The sequence below is a fragment of the Lactuca virosa genome, chromosome 5, assembly GCF_052849685.1.
Source record: "Lactuca virosa cultivar CGN04683 chromosome 5, Lactuca_virosa_CGN04683_v6, whole genome shotgun sequence".
In the NCBI taxonomy this organism is placed as follows: Eukaryota; Viridiplantae; Streptophyta; class Magnoliopsida; order Asterales; family Asteraceae; genus Lactuca; species Lactuca virosa.
The window spans coordinates 459865371-459888114 of NC_136430.1; positions in this window are offsets into that span (position 1 = coordinate 459865371).

The following is a 22744-nucleotide window of genomic DNA, read 5'->3' on the forward strand; positions in this document are numbered from 1 at the left end:
ATATATTTTTAAGGTATTTAGATGTTAAAAAACATATTTATATATTTAACTACGTATTTATATACTTGAAAGCATATGTATATTATAAAATCAATTTTATACATTTAAAAATGTATTAATGCATTAAAAAAAGTATATATATTTATATTTAGTAATATATATTTATTTTGTATAGAAAATATCATATACATATAAATATGAAAATACGTACTAATACGGTTTATATTGTAAAAACCACTTCTTCGGAAAACATATATATACCTTGAAAAGCAAATTTATACTTTTAAAAGTATATTTATATGATAATATATGTGTAAAACACGTCTAAATATGTGGTTTATATATATTTAAACTTGTTTAAACATATTTAGCGTATTTATCTGTAACATTAAATATAAAAACATTTTTATACGTATAGAAATATATAAAAAAACGTATGAAATGCGTTATATACAAATATGTATAATAAAGGTTATGTATAAATACATATTATATGTTTATTTTATCGTTTGAATATGTATTTTTTCAAATAAAAACGTTATATGTAACGTTTGGTTTAAGTATGAGCTTATTCTTTAAATTGTTTGTATTTTCCTTTGGGACTCGGCGAGTTGGAAGCTCCAACTCGGCGTGTCGAGAGGGCTTTGGCCGCGAAAATTAATGAACCAACTCGGCGAATCGAGCTGCTTCACCTCGGCGAGTTGACGGCTGGGAAGGAAACCCTAATTTTTAGGGTGTTGCACCATATTTAAAGGCCTTAAGTCCCTTGGTTGGCCTCCTTACCAACCTCCTCTGTCCAGAAACCCTAAATAGCGTGTATCATCTTCTTTTGTGAGTGTGTGAGCTTGTGGAGGGCCTTGAGTGTTGATCTTTTGTGCTCTTTTGAAGAAGCTTGGAAGATTGGAGGTGTAGAGCTTGGAGGGGAGACTTAGATCCAGAATCTCCCCACTTGTTGCAGTCTCTTGGAGGTATCAAGTTTATACCTTGCTTTGTTATCATCTATATCTCTTTGTTTGGGGTTTTATCTTGATTTTGGGCTCATGGTTGGGTTGTCCAAGAAGTTGAATGTTCCAGGGGTTATTATGTTAGATCTGAGCCTTTTATGGCCTCATTTGGCTTAAAGTTGCAAGCTTTTCTAAGTTCTAGGTCCTATTTATGCATTAAGTCCTTTCTTAGCCCATCTTGAACCCTAGAGTTTCTTTCTAGCATGCATGGACGTAAAGTTGGAAACTTTACGTGATTTCCCAGCCTTTGGATGCCAGATCTGCATTTTGGGTCAATACGTTTGGAGTTTAAGGGCTTAATGGGTCAAGCCTCACTCTAATGAGTCTAGGGTTTGGGTTTGGCTCATTGTGGTGGTTCCTAAGGGTAAAGGTTGAAACCTTACCCTTCTAGACATCATTTTAGAGGAGATCTGAGAATTGGAGTTCCTAGATTCGATGGAAACAGCTTAATGCATTAAGCTGTTGGATTTCTGGCTAACTCGACGAGTTCATTAGTGAACTCGGCGAGTTGATAAGGTTTTTCCCGATCTGTGCAGTTAATGGAGAAACTTGACAAGTTGAAGGACAACTCGGCGAGTTGTGTCAACTCGGACCGTTGACTTTGACTTTGACTTTAATCTTTGACCAAGTTTGACTTATAAAGGTTTTGGGGCATTTTGAGTTGCATTTAAGGACTTGTTTCTGTTTAGGAATTGAGTAGAGCTGATATTCAGAGCCAGGACCTAGTTAGCTATCGTTCAATATTCAATGTGAATCTTCTCACTACACTCATGGGTCGAAGGCACTAAGGCCGAGCCATTAATGGTTATGATATGATTTGTATTCGAGTATGTAATTGTTTGCTATGTGATCTATGTGTGGACTTATGTGTAGACCATGGGAGGAGCCCATGACATTTGCCAAGACCATGGGAGGAGCCCATGGCTCGGGGATATAGGACCATGGGGGTAGCCCATGGCATTCCAAAGAAGGCCATGGAGGGAGTCCATGGCAAACTTATATGTATGTGTTCATGATATTATGTGATTTTATGTTTGCATGTTTTGGGAAACTCACTAAGCTTGTGCTTACAGTTTTTGTGGATGTTTCAGGTACTTCTGGTTCTAAGGGCAAAGGCCCGACTTGATGGCGCGACATGCATTCTCCAATAATTCCACATCTAATTTTTGATACTCTGATCTTTTGAAACATTGTGGCTATGTAATGGGATTATTTTGGAAACAATTATGGTTGATTTTTATATGTAATAAAAGTTAAAATTTTCTATAAAATTCGGGTTGTTACAAGTTGATATCAGAGCCTTGGTTTGAGGGATTCGGGCACACTCTTGGGTGTGTCAGAAATCAAACTGAAGAAATGGTAAAAATTGTTTTTCAAAAAAAAAGTTAAAATTTTTCTGAAAAAAAAGATTTTTGTAAGAAAAAGGGGAGAGTGCAATGCGTAAGTGTTCCCAATGTTTTAGCCATGCTATATATATATATATATATATATATATATATATATATATATATATATATATATATATATATATATATATGGAAATTGATGTTGAATGGATTATTTGCTAAGTGTATGCTTTCAAGTTGTACACGCTTAGGATTACATAGCCCTAGAATGAGGGAATCTGCCTTATTCCTATTCCTTGTCTGGTTGTGGTTTAGGGTAGAAGTTTTATTTGACAGTCTATGTGATTCTCTTTGTGTATAACTTGTATGTATAGGGCAACCTGTTATGATTGATTTGAGTTATGATTTGAAGAGGATTGAGAATCCTAGAATAGTTTAGGATTTGAGTTAGTGTTGTAATTTTTGGGTCATGATTTGTGGTTGGATGATTTAGGGATATCAGGTATGGCCTTGGGGAAGGTATAGTAGGTGTGGAAGGTAGTATTGGGCTCGAACTACTGAAAGCACGGGACCTATACCCGAATCAATGACAGATCTGATAGTTCTTAGGAGTCCAGTGAGGAGGAATCCCTTTCGAATTCTTCATCGTTGTTATTTATGATATTTTCAGTTGAGGATGGTGATGATCACACGAGGTTCAGGATCAGGATCAGGATCATGTTCAGGTTCTGGTGTGGAGCCCATTGATGAGATGTTGCGCGATCTTATCGCAGCCGAGGTTACTCGTGGTATCCTTGACGCTACCCTGGTGATCTTTGGTACCGTCAAGGAGGGCATCATGGAGATCATGGAGGAGCGGCTCAGGTATTTCCTATCCGAGATTGCTTTAGGCCAGAATGGGGCTCGAGCTCCCTCGTTCAGGGAGTTCAAGGCGTGTGGAACGCCTAAGTTCTTCGGGGTCAGAGATCCCATCACTAGTCGACGCTGGGTGGCAGACATGGAAAATGCCCAGCGCACGAGCTTTTGCCCCAATGCGGAAAAGGTGGGGTTCGCATCTAGTATATTGAGGGATCGAGCACGAGACTGGTGGGAGGAGGTTACCCGTGAGGTGGGATCAACAAGTCTAGCTGTGATGTCTTGGGAGGAGTTTGTGAGAAGGTTTGATCAGGAGTTTGCACCGTCCATTGAGGTGCAGCGTTTGGTGAGAGAGGTCCACGATTTTACAGCAGACTACTGAGACGGTGGTGGAGATCACCGCTAAGTTTCGCGAGAGGGCATTATTGGTCTCGTAATACACTGCGAATGAGGAGATGAAGAGGACGAGCAATCATTCCATGCTGAGGGATGATATTCGGGAGTTTGTGAGCTTTTCGGGGTGCAAGACCCTGAATGACATGGTGGAGAAGGCCCCGTAACGGGAAATTGAGTTAGAGCTCCGCACGAAGCGGAAGCCGGAGCAGGTTCAGGTAGTTGTGGGTCAAGCTAAGAAGCCTAAGTCCTCCGATCCTCCCCGCAGGGGCCAGCAGGGCCGTGGCCGATGTGCCAAGTGCGGTAAGCTGCACAGTGGAGCTTGTCGAGCTGCAGGCTCGGCATGTTATGCATGTGGTCAGTCGGGCCACATGAGTCGGGATTGCCCCAAGAAGGGCTTGATTTGTTTCCACCGCAACCAGACCAGTCATAAAAAGACCGATTGTCCGAGGTTGGATAGAGGAGGAGGAGCGGTGGCAGCGCCTGCGCCCGCCACGATGAGGATTACTGATGGCCGCCCGATCAAGGCGGAAGCTCCTACGGTGAAGAGTCGCGCATTTCAGTTGACTACCGAGGAGGCCCGTGCAGCATCAGACGTCGTGACTGGTATGTAATCTATTTTTGTCCTGTTTATTTTATTGTTATGCTCATGTTGTTATGATTTCATATAGGGACCTTTCTGGTCAATGGTTTGTCGACTCAGATTCTTTTTGATTCGGGGGCTACCCGATCATTTGTATCTCTTACGCTCAGCAAGAAGTTTCAAGATGCTCCGGGGACTTTGGATTCCCCACTCGAGGTGGAGATTGCAGATGACCGCACCGTTAGTACTGCAAGGGTATTTCGGATGAGTGTTTTGAATATGTTCGGGGAGAGGTTTCCTATCGATTTAGTTTCGATTCCTTTGCGTGGTTTGAAGGTGATCATCGGGATGGATTGGTTGGGGACCAATGGGGCCATGATAGATTGCGACCGTCAGTTGGTGAGAGTTCGAACCCCATGTGGGGGAGAACTGGTTATTCATGGAGAGAGAGCCTCACATGGACCAGCTCTCTGTTCGGCTGCGAGGGCTAGGAGACTCCTTCAGCACGGTTTTTCTGGGTTTTTGGCTTATGTTTTGGATACCAGGGTGGAGGCCACGGTAGATATGAGCAAGGTACCGATTGTGCGTGATTTTTCGGATGTATTTCCAGAGGAGTTGATTGGGGTGCCTCCCGAGAGGCAAATAGAGTTCTGTATCGATTTAGTGACTGGTGCGGCTCCAATAGCCAAGGCGTCGTATCGTCTAGCTCCGCCTGAGATGCAGGAGTTGTATACGTAGCTTCAGGAGCTGCTAGACCGGGAATTCATTCGTCCGAGCAGTTCCTCGTGGGGAGCACCAATCCTGTTCGTGAAAATGAAGGATGGTTCACACAGGATGTGTATTGATTATCGGGAGTTGAACAAGCTAATGGTGAAGAACCGTTATCCGCTTCTGAGGATTGATGATTTGTTCGACCAACTTCAGGGTGCATCTTAGTTTTCCAAGATTGATTTTCGGTCAGGGTATCATCAGATGAGGATATGGGATGAAGACATATCGAAGACGGCATTCAGAACTCGTTATGGTCATTACGAGTTTGTGGTGATGCCATTTGGGCTCATCAATTCTCCAGCAGCATTTATGGATCTCATTAACCAGGTTTGCAGTCCGATGTTGGATCGATCTATGATTGTTTTCATTGATGATATTTTGGTCTATTCTAAGACCAAGGAGCAGCACGAACAGCATTTGAGGGAGGTGTTGGAGACCTTGAGGAGCGAGAGGCTTTATGCCAAATTCTCCAAATGTGATTTTTAGTTGCGGGAGGTGCAGTTTCGGGGGCATATCATAAACCAAGAGGGTATTCTGGTAGATCCGGCCAAGATCGAGGCAGTAATGCGTTAGGAAGTTCTAAAGAACGAATTCGAGATCCGGAGTTTCTTGGGTCTAGCAGGATACTATCAGAGATTAATCTAGGATTTATCCAAGATCGACATACCCTTGACCTATTTGACCAAGAAAGGTGTGATTTTTCGGTGGGGTCTAGATCAGCAGTCGGCATTCGAGACATTAAGGCAGAAATTATGTGAGGCCCCGATTCTGGCCCTACCCGAGGGAGTGGATGATTTTCTAGTATAGTGCAACCCTTCTATTTCGGGATTGGGAGTTGTTCTGATGCAGAGGGGACATGTGATTGCTTATGCCTCGAGGTAGCTGAAGCCTCATGAGGCGAATTACCCCACTCATGATTTGGAATTGGGGGCAGTGGTTTCTGCCCTCAATATTTGGAGGCATTATCTATATGGGGTTCGATACACCATCTTTACCCATCACAAGAGTTTGAAGTATTTGATGGATCAACAGAATTTGAATATGCGTCAGAGGAGGTGGTTAGATGTGATGAAAAATTATGACTGTGAGATTTTGTACCACCCTGGGAAGGCCAATGTGGTGGCCGATGCCTTGAGTCGTAAGACGGCATGTAACACCCATTTATTTATTAAATAAATAAATAAAATAATGAACGAATAGTAGCCCTAAAATAAATAATTATATACCAAAGGATGGTCTCGAGGGGCCAATTGTCATAAATTTAGAAGTTGAGGGCTGAAGGGTAAATTCTGGACCTTAATTGAAAAGAATTTGTCAAGCAAGGGGCTGTTTTGTAAATCTCGGACTTAATTAGTAAAGATTTTCAGGGACAGGGTTTAAAAGGTAAATACGGGATTTATTTTGTAATAATTTATGGGAATAGGGGCTGAAGGGGTAAAGCGAATTGAGACCCAGGAGGTCTCGGTAGCTTTTGGGAAGCATCCATGTGGCAGCATACTACTTCAGGCAGTTCAGTGTTCGGGCAGTTTCAGCGTCTGGGCGGTATTAGTATTTGTGTTTTGGGTTGCAAGTTCGGATGGAATAACAGATTGTTTGGGTTATGCTAAGTCAATCACAGCGGGATTATCTGAGCTTTAGCCGAGTATAAGTGACCTGCAGCGATAATTGGGTCTGTGATTTCCGTTTTCTAGTGGGAGCCTCGAGTTATCAGAAGTTGAGTAGCCAATTGAAGAATTAAGTGGACTGGGTTCAACGATAATGATTCAGAATGGGTAGTCTGTCAGGGATTCAGACCATCTCGAGACAGCAGATTCAGACAAAGTGGAAGTGAACTTGTTGCGAGGGATCCGTCCACCTATAGATTTTAGGGCCTTGCGGAGATTGGTCACAGCTACCCTGGGAAGGCTAGGGTGTACCCTGGGATGGTGACCATGTTACTAGAGTGTTTGGGTGCGTAAGGAAGGATAAGGAATGATTTCGAGGACGAAATCTAATTTAAGTGGGGGAGAGTTGTAACACCCGTTTATTTATTAAATAAATAAATAAAATAATGAACGAATAGTAGCCCTAAAATAAATAATTATATACCAAAGGATGGTCTCGAGGGGCCAATTGTCATAAATTTAGAAGTTGAGGGCTGAAGGGTAAATTCTGGACCTTAATTGAAAAGAATTTGTCAAGCAAGGGGCTGTTTTGTAAATCTCAGACTTAATTAGTAAAGATTTTCAGGGACAAGGCTTAAAAGGTAAATACGGGATTTATTTTGTAATAATTTATGGGAATAGGGGCTGAAGAGGTAAATGTCGGACTTGAGTTGAAGAAGATTCTATGGGGAGGGGCCGATTGTGTCATTATGGCAAAATGTCTAAGAGGTATCGGGTATAAAGGGTTATGAAACCCTAACCCTAAGACAAAACCCTCCAGCCGTCACCCCTTATACCTCTCGTTTAAAATCGCCACCTCTCCATCACCTTATGCCCTCTTCAATAGTTGGCGCCGTTGCTACCTTCGACCATCAATGTCGGGAGCAAGAACCGGTAGCGCGAACCAACGACCGCCGCCTCCTTGACGTTGAAGCTGGAGTCCACCGCACCCAGGATCGCCGGCGAAGCTGCTGCCATCGACGAAGAGCAGCATAAGGATGCCAGCAGCGGGCTGTCGCTGCCCTCCTCCGGTGAAACGAGCTATGTTCGCCACTGTGCAAGTCGTGTGTGTGGATACGAAGTTCTCGGTAATGATTGTAACCACCCATCTACTCCTTTCTTTTCATTCTTTCTGTGATTTGGAGTAGTTTATGTCGACAGGGGCTGTCGGTGGTTTTAGATCACCGTTTTTGGTGTTTCCGATCGGCACCTGCCACCGTAGTGGCTGGATTGGGAGTAATTCGGTGTCCAACTCTTGTTTACGAGTGCGTGTGTATGTTTGCTCGGCTGGGGACAAAGAAAAACCACCGCCATCACCGTGAGGTGGTGGCTATCGTCGTAACCGCTGCTGCTACTGCCGTGAGGTGGTGGCTGCCGCCATGTGCCACCTGTGTGTGCTTATTTTGTTTAGTGTGTGTGTGTCATCTTGAGATTTAGCCTTGTAAAATGTAATTGGAAATGGAATAATGAGAAAGAAACCCTAACCACCACCGTAGGGTGGTGGCTGCCGCCACCGGCCGCCGTGTCGGGTGGCGGTGTGCCTCGTTGATGTTGTGTTTTGGTTTGGATGTTTGGACAAGGGACTAAAACCCTAATGGGCCCAAAGAAGACCTAATGGGCCCAATGAAGCTTAATGGGCTTAGTGAAAACCTTAATGGGGTTAATGATATTCTAGTGGGCCTAATAGGCCCAATAAATCCTTAATGGATCTAAAAGCCCAAACAGATGACTAATGGGCCTAGTGAAACGTTAATGAGTCTAATGAACCTTAATTGATCAAAAGACATGTCAATTGGGCCTATTGGGCTAAGATGGGGTTGGAAACCCTAATTAGGGTTTAGAAAACTCTAATATTTGGATTTATGGGCTTGGACTTATTGAGACCCACTTTTGGGCCATTGGAATGAAATTGTGTGATTAAGCCCAATCACACCATATGACTTATTTAGAAGAATGATGGACTTAATGGATTAAGTCCTTAACGGGTTAAGTAGGAAACTTAACCCTAATCGTCATTTTATGTGAAACCCTAATTTCATTTGGGTTTATTGTTGGGCCTTGATGATTGGGTTACTAATGGACCATCTAAAGTCAAGTGATTAGATTAGAATAATTTAGTGGGCCTAGGGTAAGGCCCATGTAAGGGGTTTGGGACCAATTTGGAAAATTGGGCCATAGATGGGCCATAGTTTGGGCCTTAATGATTATAGGATGTTGGGCCTTAGAATAAGACCATGTATAGGCCTGGGCCCAATTTGGAAAATTGGGCCATGTGTTGGGCTTTGATTCCTAATTGACTTTGGGGCCTATGGATTGGGCCTCGGGCTTGAATCAAGCCAAGTTAGGGGTAGAGTAGTCTTTTACCCCCAAGCATGGACTTATGGTTATGTATTGGAACCCAATTATTAATTGGGTGTTATTTTGGTGTTGACAGTTCGGGAATCTGTCATCCAGCAGCTGGGGTTGGGTCTGCGGGACTTCAGCAGTGTGGGATTGTGTCTACGGGACTTCAGCAGTGTGAGGTGAGTTACCTTCCAGTAGCGGTGGGTCTACGGCCATAATGTCGGCCCACTAGTAGGAGTTGTATGTTAGATGATTGTCTTTGTGATATTCATCTAGGTTTGCTACTACCTGATATGTTATGTGCTAGTATAATATGATGTTAGCAGTAGGGGAGATAGTCCCCAAGATTTCCGGTCGATAGGGCCGAAGGGGGTAGTCATACCCAGCCATGCTAGATAGAATGTGATTATGTGTTACATGTTATGTGGTAGTAGTAGTGGGGTGAAATAGTCCCCAGTATCCGGTCGAGAGGACCGAAGGGGAGGCCAACACCCAGATATGCTAGGCAGTATCTGGTCGAGAGGACCGAATGGGAGGCCAACACCCAGATATGCTAGGCAGTATCCGGTCGAGAGGACCGAAGGGGAGGCTAGCACCCAGATATGCTAGGCAGTATCCGATCGAGAGGACCGAAGGGGTAGGTCGGGCACCCAGATATGCCTGACAGTATATGTATGTTATGTGATTGTATGGTATGTGGTACGATGGGGAAACTCACTAAGCTTCGTGCTTACGATTTACAGTTTTGGTTTCAGGTACTCGTTTTCAAAGGAAAGGAGCCGGCTTGATCGCAACGCATCACACTATGTTTTCCGCACATGAGATCTATGGGATTACACTCTGATATGGTTTTATGATAATATGTTTTGATTACTGACACTTTGGTTTGACACGAGATATTATTATGAATGTTTTTATACTGATGGTTTTATGTAATAACTTATTTAAAAATGAAATTTTTGGTCTTGAATTTTGGGATGTTACACGGCAAGTGCTCCGATTCGATATGTTTGCTTGAGGATGAAGGTGATTTCCCCCTTATTAGATATGATCAAGGAGGCACAGGTGGAGGGTTTGAAGAAGGAGAACTGGAAGGTTGAGTGGATTCAGGGTCAAATCCCATTTGTTGTTCGAGATATTCGGGGTTTATTGACTCAGTGCGGAAGAGTTTGGGTTCCGGCATTTCCGGAGGTGAGACAGAAGATCTTGGAGGAGGCGCACAAGTCCAAGTTTTCCATCCATCCAGGGGCCACAAAGATGTACCGAGACCTGAGATTGAGTTAATGGTGGCCCTGCATGAAGAGAGAGATTGCGTGGTACGTCGAGCGATGTTTTACCTGCAGGAAGGTCAAATCCGAACATTAGAGGCCTTACGGCAAGGTGCAACCGCTACCTATTCCCATGTGGAAATGGGGAGGGATCACCATGGATTTTATCACGATGTTACCTAAGACGGCGCGAGGTATGGATTCTATTTGGGTTATTATGGACAGGTTGATCAAGAGTGCGCATTTTATCCCGATTTTCGAGAGTATCTCCGTCGAGAAATTAGCAGATATCTATTTGCGGGAGGTGGTAGTTAGGCATGGAGTGCCGGTATCTATGGTCTCGGACCGCGATGTACGTTTCACCACCAGATTCTGGAGGAAGTTTCATGAGGAGTTGGGTAATCAATTGCATTTCAACACTGCTTACCACCCCCAGACCGATGGTCAGAGTGAGCGGACGATTCAGACGCTCGAGGATATGCTCTGGGCATGTGTATTAGACTTTGGAGGGAGTTGAGATGCTTACCTTCCACTAGCAGAGTTCTCATATAACAATAGTTATCATGCTAGTATTAGCCGACCCCCGTTTGAGATGTTGTATGGTCGGAGGTATAGAACTCCAGTTTGTTAGGGCGAGGTTGGATATCGAGTTATGGGAAGCACCAAAGTAGTGCTTAAGACCACTGAGTCGATTCAGCAGGTACGTGACTGACTGCGAGTCGCGCAGAGTCGTCATAAAAGTTATGCTGACCGGCGTCGTTCGGATCTTGAGTTTTAGGTGGGAGATTTTGTTATGCTAAAGGTGTCACCTTGGAAATGTGTCATTCGGTTTCGGAAGAGAGGCAAGCTGGGGCCCCGATTTATTGGACCATTTAGGATTTCTGCCCGAGTCGACAGGGTCGCTTATCGATTGGATCTTCCAGATAAGCTAAGTCAGATCCATAACACCTTCCATGTGTCTCAGCTCCGGAAGTGTGTATCAGATAAATCTGTAGTTATTTCATTGGATGACATTCAGGAGGATGAGAGCCTCAATTTTGTTGAGAAGTGTTGGATAAGGTGTCTAAGTCCATAACTATTTCTGGTATGTACTTGACCCGACTCGGCATGGTCCATTTGGGTTGCATGGCACCATGCAATTGGATAAACTAAAATGAGAGAAATAACACTTATGGTTTATTAATATATTATAAGTTCTAATATATTAATAATATTATTTAATTAGTTTGATCAAGAATTAATTTAGAATTAATTAAGTGATCAAAAGATAACTAATTAAATATATGGGTAGATTATGTAAATCTTCCATATCTTATATAGTGGGCTAAGAGGCTCCATGGATTATCAAGTTGGGTTCCACCCATAGGATGCTCCATGGATGCTCCATGGGAGTTACAAACCCATGGGTCATGGAAATGAAGAGTCATGACACATTAGGGTTTACATGGTGTAACCCTAGATGTGTCAACACTATATAAGAAACCCATTCTCCACCAAAATTGGCTACACATAAGAAACAAGAGGGCTAGAGCCGATTTTGCAAGTGTAAGATTCTCTCAAAGTTTACTCCTTTGCATTTGGTGTTGTGTGAAGCATTTGAGGCATCACACTTGGGGTGCCAGGCTCACAAGGTTTCAAGGATCATAATCAACAACAAGGTAAGTTATTCTATCTTTCATTCAAGTTAAAAATGGTCCCCATGTATGCTAGATAGGAATATAACCTTGGAATTCAACTTTGCATGATTATTAGACAAACATAGATCCAAGGTTATTAGGGTTGCATGTACACTTAGGAAGTGTTAGAATGCTCAAAACCCATCAGTGGTATCAGAGCCTAGGTTTGTTTGTTGTTTTTTTTGTGTGCAAACAGCTTGAAAAAAAATCGTTTTTCTGTTTTCTGCTCGTATGAAAGTTTGCACATTTGTTGCTGGAAATGGACTAGAAACATTACCCTAAACTGTTTTGATGTTTTAAAGCTTGTTTTAGATGGTGTAATGTTTATGCTAATCCATTTACAATGGCAATTATTAAAATTACATGTTTTTTTAAGTGTAATTTTTTGATTCTTGAAAGTGTTCATATTCATGTTCTTGAACTTATGAAGATTAGATGATCATAGGAATTGTTTGTAACCTTCATGGTAGTTTAATTCATGATCATAATGTGTTTTAATGGAGTCCATAACTTGTCCTCAAGTTATGGAAAACCAAAAGTCTTACTTTTATTAAAGCCATTAAAAGAACACAAGAGTTATAAAAATGAAGAGTCTTCATTTTTATTACTCAATTAATTCATAAGTTATAAGAAATGAAAAGTTTTGGAAGTTTACAAAACTTGCCCTCAAGTTTTGGAACATGTAAAGTCTTGATTAAAACTTTAGTTCCAACCCTTAGAATTTTAAAAGTTAAAATTCAACCCTTATACTTTATAATATAATAAGTTACTAATACATATATATGTATAACGTCAAGTCGTCTTACCGCTAGTACGCCTCATTCACGAAGTCGGTCTATAAGGGGGGTGTAAGGTTGTTGCCTATAAAATGGCAACTTAATGGGTGTCCACTCTCACCCACCGCTTCCTTGATCGGTGGAGGGTCGTTAGTCGAACGGGTAAGACAAGGACTTATAAATTCTCATTAAAAGTGTGATGAATATTATAAAGTAACTAAATGCTTTTATTAAATTCCCAATCTTAGTTACTTTAGGAAAATATGAATAAGGTGCTAATCCATGAAATTACACTTTACACTTTGTTTAAGTCATTGGTGGAGCGTGTGTGGTTAACCGGCACACTAACTTGGACTTAACAAGGTAGGTAAAGGGTGACTTAAGGTTTACCATAGCATCGGTGGAGCGTGTGTGGTTTACCGGCACATCGATTGAGTGATAAACCTTGAGGGTACCAAGTGATTTGCATGGTTACTTCACACCTCGTTTTGTGATCCTCGGTATCCCAGTCACAAAACTTGGAGGGCACACTCGAGATTGAAACATGCCTTTGAAAAGTTCATTGAATCTCAAAAGAATCTAGGAATTTCTAAGAACCAATTAAAAACCTAATATTTATATTTCGTTTTTCATGGTGGAAATTGGTGAATCGTCATTCACCTACCTTTCAAATATGTTATAGCTTGGATTACGGCATACCTCTTCTAAGTTATAATATATTATGATTGGATCCTAGCCTTAATATTACATTTGGGTGTTTTATTAAGGACTCTCTTAATATCTAAACTAATCTTGTTCTCTTCTTTCAGATGTCTTCAAACAATGTTGCTTCTGGCTCTAATCCTAATGGCTCCTTTACCCTTATGAACTTGTGTGGGAAAGTCACTTTTGATGGATCCAACTTCAATGAATGGATCAGAAACATCAGGATGATTACCCGCTACGAGGACAAAGAATATGTCCTTGACAAGGAGCTTAAGGAGATTGATGAGACCACTGCAACTCCCCAGGAGATCGCTGACTTCCGGGCACATGAAAGGGATGCTACAAAAGTGGCATGCATCATGTTGGCCACCATGACAGCGGAACTCCAAAAGTCCTATGAGGACTTCTACCCTTTTGAAATGCACCAAGATCTGATGGAAAGATACCATCAAAGTGCACGACAAGAGAGGTATGAAATCATATGCTCTATCATAACAACCATGATGAAGGACGGGGAATCCGTCATGAGCCACATGCAGAAAATGCAAAGGTATGTGGATCGGTTGCTGAAGCTTAATGTGAAATTCCCTGAGGAGCTTGCAATAGATATCATTTTGCACTCCTTACCATCGTGCTATGATCAATTCCGCATGACATATCACATGAATAAGGAAGAGGTCACACTCAGCAAACTTCAGGGACTCCTCAAGACCGCATAAACAGGTCTTAAGGGTAAGTCGGTTGTTAACACTCCTACTCCAAACTCCGCCCCGGTTTTGGCAATCGGGAAAGGTAGAGGGAAGAAGAGGAAGAGCTCTTCGAAGGGTACCAAGGCTAGGACCCTTGATGGCTCTTCTTCAAGTGGAACCAAGAAAGGTTTTGTCACTCCTTCTTCTGACCCTAAAGAGGCTGAATGCTTCTATTGCCATGAAAAGTCACATTGGAAGCGGAACTGCCCAAAGTACCAGCAAGATGTGAAGGATGGGAAAGTTAAACCCAACCATGCAGGTATTTACACTATCTTATCTAATAACTCACCCCATTCTAACTCTTGGGTCCTTGATACCGGTTGTGGTATTCATATCTGTTCTGATTTGCAGGGACTAAGAAGAAGTGAGAATGTGGAGCATGGAAGAATAAACTTAATCATGGGGAATAGGAAAGCTTTACCTGTCACCAAGATTGGAGTTTATACTTTATCGCTAAGTAGTGGGTTTAGTTTAGATTTGAATAAATGTTGTTATTCGCCAGAAATGGCAAGAAATATTATTTCCTTTCATGCATTGTATAAACAAGGTTTCACCTTTTCATTTGATAATGAAGTTGGTTCGATTAATGCTTTCTTTAATAATGTTCTTTATTTTAAAGCATTACCTTGTGATGGTGTGTATGAAACTGTATCTGTGGTTGATAACTTAGGAAATAATGTATTGTGTATTGATTCTGTTAATGATAATAACTTGGATAAAGCATCATTATGGCATTGTCGTCTTTGACATATAAGCAAGAAACGCATAGGCCAACTCCAAAAGGATGGAGTATTGGAGTCATTTGACCTAAAGTCAGATGATAGTTGCGAATCATGCTTACTTGGAAAAATGACAAAGTCACCCTTCACAGGTTCTTGTGAGAGGGGTGAAGGTTTGTTGGATCTTATACACACGGGTGTGTGTGGGCCCTTCAAACATGCCACAAGGGATGCTAATCGTTATTATTTGACTTTTACTGATGATTACAGTAGATATGGATATGTCTACTTAATCAAGCATAAGTCAGAGACTTTTGAGAGGTTTAAAGAGTTTAAACAGGAAGTCGAGAATCAATTGGGCATGAACATTAAGATGCTTCGATCCGATCGAGGTGGTGAGTATCTTAGTTCAGAGTTCCTCGACTATCTTAGGGAATGTGGGATTGTCTCACAATTGACACCTCCCAGGACACCGCAGTTGAATGGTGTAGCTGAGAGGCGTAATCGAACCTTGTTGGATATGGTTCGTTCCATGATGAGTCGAGCTTCGCTACCAATCTCATTTTGGGGGTATGCCTTAGAGACTGCCGCCCATATCCTTAATCTAGTTCCCACAAAGAAAGTTGCCAAAACTCCTCATGAGATGTGGACTGGTAAAGTACCCAAACTAGACCACATTAAGATTTGGGGTTGCGAGGCTTTCGTGAGACGCGAGACTCATGATAAGCTCGAACCTCGAAGTGAGAGGTGTATTTTCATCGGCTACCCACAGAAATCCTTTGGTTACCTCTTCTACAGACCTAGTGAGAATGTGGTCTTTGTAGCTAGGAGGGCTTTCTTTCGAGAGAGAGAGAGTTCATAAGCCAAGGAGACAGTGGGAGGCAAGTTGTCCTTGAAGAAATTCAAGAGTCAAGTGGTGAAGGAACTTCAAACCCTAGCACTCAACTTGAGGAGGAAACTTCTGTTGAGCCAATTGACAAGTCTGTACCTCTGAGGCGTTCCACAAGGGTTAGGAATGCACCTGAGCATTACTATGGATTCCATATTACTACGGAAGGTGATACACTTATCAGTGATGAGACACTGATAGGTCTGGATGAACCTAACAGTTACGCGGAAGCCATGGCAGGCCCTGAGTCAGCCAAGTGGAAAGAGGCAATGGACAACAAGATACAGTCCATGTATGACAATCAAGTTTGGAACTTGGTTGAGAATGTACCAGGTCGTAAGACTATAGGGTGCAAATGGATCTTCAAGAAGAAGACCGACATGGATGGTAATGTACACACTTATAAGGCACGAATGGTTGCAAAGGGTTTCTCACAAACTCCGGGAGTTGATCATGATGAGACCTTTTCTCCAGTGGCCAAGATTAAGTCTATTAGAGTTCTGTTAGCCATAGCTGCATTTCATGACTATGAAATATGGCAAATGGATGTCAAAACCGCTTTCCTTAATGGAAAGTTGGCTGAGGATGTTTACATGAGTCAGCCAGAGGGTTTTGTCAATACAGAGTACCCTAATAAAGTGTGTAAGCTTGAGAAATCCATTTATGGGTTAAAGCAAGCACCTCGCAGATGGAATCTTTGCTTTGATGAGAAAGTCAAAGAATTTGGCTTTTCTAGGAGTGAAGATGAATCTTGTGCATATGTCAAGGCTAGTGGGAGTATAGTTAGCTTTTTGGTATTGTATGTGGATGACATACTACTCATAGGAAATGACATCCCAACTCTGCAGGAAGTTAAGTCCTGGCTTGGGAAGTGTTTCTCTATGAAGGACCTAGGAGAAGCTGCCTATATTCTAGGGATAAGGATCTTGAGAGACCGGAGTAAAAGACTAATTGGACTTAGTCAGAGTACCTACTTGGATAAGGTGCTGAAGAGATTCGGCATGCAGGACTCCAAGAAAGGAGAGTTACCCATCCAGAGTAACGCCAGATTGAGTAAGACACAAAGCCCTAGTACTGAGGCTGAGATAGCAGAAATGAGTCGAATACCTTATGCTTCGGCTGTAGGATCGATCATGTATGCTATGACGTGTACTCGACCTGATGTAGCCTTTGCTTTGAGCATGGTTAGCAGGTATCAGGGGAATCCTGGCAAGGCACACTGGACTGCGGTAAAGAATATCCTCAAGTACCTACGGAGGACTAAGGACTGGGTCCTTACCCTCGGTGGGAGTGAAGACTTGAGAGTTGTAGGGTATAGTGATGCTAGCTTTCAGACTGATAGGGATAATTTCCGCTCTCAGTCAGGCTGGGTCTTTACCTTAAATGGAGGAGCAATTTCTTGGAAGACTTCCAAGCAAGAGACAGTGGCTGATTCAACTTGCGAATCAGAGTATATAGCAGCTAGCGAGGCAGCAAAGGAGGCGATATGACTGAAGAACTTCATTGGAGACCTTGGAGTTGTACCAGCTATTAAAGAGCCAATGGAAATTTTCTGTGATAGTGAAAGTGCAGTTGCCTTAGCCAAGGAACCAAGGGATCACGGGAGATCCAGACACATCGACAAAAAATACCATTTCATCAGACATCGAATAGAAGAAGGACTCCTCGTGGCAAAGAGGGTATCATCGGATGAGAATCCAGCAGATCCCCTCACGAAGGGACTGACTCGGGTTAAGCATCTCTAGCATGCTCGGAGCATAGGGCTGAAGGATGATATTAGATTTAGTAGTTAGATAACCTTGAAATTTGTAAAGTGTAATTGACATTAGATGATGAATAAAAGGTGTTTTATTTATGAGTAAAGTGTTGCTATCTCTTGTCGATCGTTTACTATATTTCTTTTGCATGTTTTGACTTCCAGAATAATTATGTTTGGTATATCATATTATTCGAACCTCCACAGTCGGTCATATGTCGGAAGTAGGTATGAATCAAGACTGTCATGATTGGTTGCAGAGGTCTAAGTTGTTGGACATGGCTACAACACTCATGAGTGCTCATAAGTTCTGAGCATTGGACTCAACCTACGCTCACTGGAATCACTTCATGGAATTTATCTCGAGTGATCGTGAGACGGTAATATCATATAAGTGTTCAAACCTAGAGATATGATTTGTTACTTATGAGTTGGTTATGCATTGATTGTACGTTAACGCATTGGTAACTCGATGTTATAAAACGTGCTTTTGTGTATAATTCAATGAGTGGTAGAACAAACATATGAGTCGAAGTTTATCTGTTCCTTCTTGGATTAGAAGCTGATATCTGGGCCCCTCGATGATTTTGTTTTGACCTATGTACCGGGCCCGGTCAGAACTAAGTTGATGTGTTCAATTGAGTTCTATGTCAAACAAATCGGAAATCGGGAAACAAACTGCTGGACACAAAGTAAGACACTGTTCCATGTATTTGTCCGGCTGATATCTAGAACAGAGGATTATATGATCACTTATCTTAAATGGCGTATCATCATCTTCTCAGTTCCGCGAGACCTTGAAAGAGCTACGATTGTCGATCGGTTCCTGAAGTATTGCAGTTATAGTTATTAGACTTATCCAAGTGGGAGACTGTTGGATAAGGTGTCTAAGTCCATAACTATTTCTGGTATGTACTTGACCCGACCCGGCATGGTCCATTTGGGTTGCATGGCACCATGCAATTGGATAAACTAAAATGAGAGAAATAACACTTATGGTTTATTAATATATTATAAGTTCTAATATATTAATAATATTATTTAATTAGTTTGATCAAGAATTAATTTAGAATTAATTAAGTGATCAAAAGATAACTAATTAAATATATGGGTAGATTATGTAAATCTTCCATATCTTATATAGTGGGCTAAGAGGCTCCATGGATTATCAAGTTGGGTTCCACCCATAGGATGCTCCATGGGAGTTACAAACCCATGGGTCATGGAAATGAAGAGTCATGACACATTAGGGTTTACATGGTGTAACCCTAGATGTGTCAACACTATATAAGAAACCCATTCTCCACCAAAATTGGCTACACATAAGAAACAAGAGGGCTAGAGCCGATTTTGCAAGTGTAAGATTCTCTCAAAGTTTACTCCTTTGCATTTGGTGTTGTGTGAAGCATTTGAGGCATCACACTTGGGGTGCTAGGCTCACAAGGTTTCAAGGATCATAATCAACAACAAGGTAAGTTATTCTATCTTTCATTCAAGTTAAAAATGTTCCCCATGTATGCTAGATAGGAATATAACCTTGTAATTCAACTTTGCATGATTATTAGACAAACAGAGATCCAAGGTTATTAGGGTTGCATGTACACTTAGGAAGTGTTAGAATGCTCAAAACCCATCAAGAAGCCCATTGCAGTTCTGGATAGAAAGACTAAGGCTCTTCGTAACAAAGAGGTGAAGCTGGTGAAGGTGTAATGGCAGCACTGAAGAGGCTCCGAATGGACCTGGGAGCCGTAGGACGAGATGAGAAAGCATTATCATGATCTTATCGCATCGGCAGACTTCAAGGACGAAGTCTAGTTCAAGTGAGGGATATTTGTAACGCTTGGTTTAGGTATGAGCTTATTCTTCAGATTATTTATATTCTCATTTGGGACTCGGCGAGTTGAAAGCCCCAACTCGGCGTGTCGAGAGGGCTTTGGCCGTGGAAATTAATGAACCAACTCGGCGGGTCGAGGTGCTTCAACTCGGCGAGTTGACAGCTGGGAAGGAAACCCTAATTTTTAGGATGTTGCACCCTATATAAAGGCCTTAAGTCCCTTGGTTGACCTCCTTACCAGCCTCCTCTATCCAGAAACCCTAAATAGCATGTATCATCTTCTTTTGTGAGTGTGTGAGCTTGTGGAGGGCCTTGAGTGTTGATCTTTTGTGCTCTTTTGAAGAAGCTTGGAAGATTGGAGGTGTAGAGCTTGGAGGTAAGACTTAGATGCAGAATCTCCCCACTTGTTGCAGTCTCTTGGAGGTATCAAGTTTATACATTGCTTTGTTATCATATAGATCTCTTTGTTTGGGGTTTTATCTTGATTTTGGTCTCATGGTTGGGTATTCCAAGAAGTTGAATGTTCCAGGGGTTGTTATGTTAGATCTGAACCCTTTTATGGCCTCATTTGGCTTAAAGTTGCAAGCTTTTTTACGTTCTAGGTCCTATTCATGCATTAAGTCCTTTCTTAGCCCATCTTGAACCCTAGAGTTTCTTTCCAGTATGCATGGACGTAAAGTTGGAAACTTTACGTGATTTCCCATACCATTGGATGCCAGATCTGCATTTTGGGTCTATGCCTTTGAAGTTTAAAGGCTTAATGGGTCAAGCCTCACTCTAATGAGTCTAGGGTTTGGGTTTGGCTCATTGTGGTGGTTCCTAAGGGTAAAGTTAGAAACTTTACCCTTCTAGACATCATTTTACAGGAGATCTGAGAATTGGAGTTCCTAGATTCGATGGAAACAGCTTAATGCATTAAGCTGTTGGATTTCTGGCTAACTCGGCGAGTTGATAAGGTTTTCCCGATCTGTGTAGTTAATGGAGAAACTCGACAAATTGAAGGACAACTCGGCGAGTTGGGTCAACTCGGACCGTTGACTTTGACTTTGACCAAGTTTGACGTATAAGGGTTTTGGGGCATTTTGAGTTGCATTTAAGGAATTGTTTCTGTTTAGGGGTTGAGTAGAGCTGATATTCGGAGCCAGGACCTAGTCAGCTATCGTTCAGTATTCAAGGTAAGTCTTCTCACTACACTCATGGGTCGAAGGCACCAATGCCGGCGCATTAATGGTTATAAGATGATTTGTATTGGAGTATGTAATTGTTTGCTATTTGATCTATGTGTGGACTTATGTGTAGACCATGGGAGGAGCCCATGGCTCGGGGATATAGGACCATGGGGGTAGCCCATGGCATTCCAAAGAAGACCATGGAGGGAGTCCATGACAAACTTATATGTATGTGTGCATGATATTATGTGATTTTATGTTTTCATGTTTTGGGAAACTCACTAAGCTTGTGCTTACAGTTTTGGTGGATGTTTCAGGTACTTCTGGTGCTAAGGGCAAGGGCCCGGCTTGATGGCGCGACATGCATTCTCCAATAATTCCACATCTAGTTTTTGATACTCTGATCTTTTGAAACATTGTGGCTATGTAGGGTGGTGGTGGTGGTAATAGTGCAATCCCTTCTGAAATGACCTGTCTTGCCACACTTGAAGTAGCCAGAACCACCCACCCTACACGCCCCATCGTGCGTCTTGTCACACTTGCCACAAAGGCCCCGACCCTGCTTGTAACACTCGGTTCTGGATTTGCTTCATTATTTGGGGCTACAACCCAATCATCAATTGTCATGAGGCTTAGGGCCTTAGTGAAGGAAGGATTTGGCCCTTTTCGGATGTGGATGTCATGGTTTAAGTGATCCAAGTGTTCGATGGTGTCTTTTGAGGCCAAGGGTATCATCGTAATTTGATAACTCGGTCTTTTATGAATTTTGGGTTTTGTTTAGGAAGTTTTAAAGCTTTGGTGTGTTGTTAGAAGCGTAGGTCTTCTCGACACCTTTCCGTGGATATATGGTTCGTTGGAAACGGACCAAAGATGAGGAAGTTATGGCATTTTGAAGATTTTGGCAGGAATGACCCTTATTGGAAAAGGCTTGCATTTCAGTCCCATGTGTGCATGCCTTAAGGCACGTGCCTAGGTGAGTACGCCCAACGTAATGAGCAGAGTGCCAAACCCTATTTTTTAGGGTGTTGGCACTATTTAAACATCTTTATGAGCTCAAGGCTCTTTCATTTCTCAGCCTCCATTGCCTTCTAGCCTCATTTTGAAAACCCTAATCTCATTTTGAGGGTTTAAGAGATCTATATGAAGTTTGGTGTGTTGTTACTCATTTCCAAGAAAAGGGGTGCTTGGTTCTAGCTTGTGGTTCAAAGGAAGGCTTTTAGATCCATACTTTTGCCTTCATTTCCAGATCATTCAAGGTATAAAGTTCTCATCTTGACTTCCTCTTATGCTAGTTTGAGTTTAGGGCAAGATTAAGGGTTTTTATGGTGTATTAAGTTCTCCTTGTGAGTTTGAGCCACTCCAGGAGCTTGGACTGATAGATCTTGCCTTTTCTGATGTTTTTAGTTCATAAAAATTCTTGCTTGATGTTTAAGAATGGTCCATGCATGTTCTAGTTGGATTAGAAGGGGTCTTAATGGATTAAGTTGGTTGTTGGGTCCCATTGGGTCATGCAAATGCATAAAGGTGCCGACTTTATGCATTAAGAGCTTTATTTTGAGGTCCTATGAAGTTTGGGTGCAAAATGCTTAAGTGGTTAAGTCATAAAGTTGAGTTAGAATAAGCCAAGTTACGCCCCACATAACTGGTCATATGCCCAGCGTACTGATTTGATGGTGGAAATTGGTAATCGTCATTTACCTACCTTCAAATATTTTACAATTGGATTACGGCATCCCTTTTCGCAATTGTAGAATATTTTGTTGGATCCTAGCCTTAATATTTCATTTGGGTGATTTATTAAGGATTCTCATCTAATCTAAACTTTGTTCCTTTTCTTTTACAAATGTCTATTCCAAACAATGCTTCAGGCTCAAACCCTTCAGGCTCTTTCTCCCTAATGAACTTAGTAGGGAGAACCATCTTTAATGGATTCAACTTTAATGATTGGATCAGAAACATTCGCATGACCCTTCGATATGAGGACAAAGACTATGTCCTTGACAAGGAGCTGAAGGAAATTGATGAGCAAACTACTACTCCCGAACAAATTGAGGAGTATCGGGTTCATGAGAGGGACGCGACAAAAGTGTCGTGTATAATGATAGCTACCATGTCTGTTGAGCTACAAAAGTCCTATGAGGACTTCTGGCCCTATAAAATGCACCAAGATTTGATGGAAAGGTACCATCAATCAGCGCGGCAAGAGAGGTATGAGATCATAGCCTCCATGATCACCACTAAAATGAAGGATGGAGAGTCCATCAC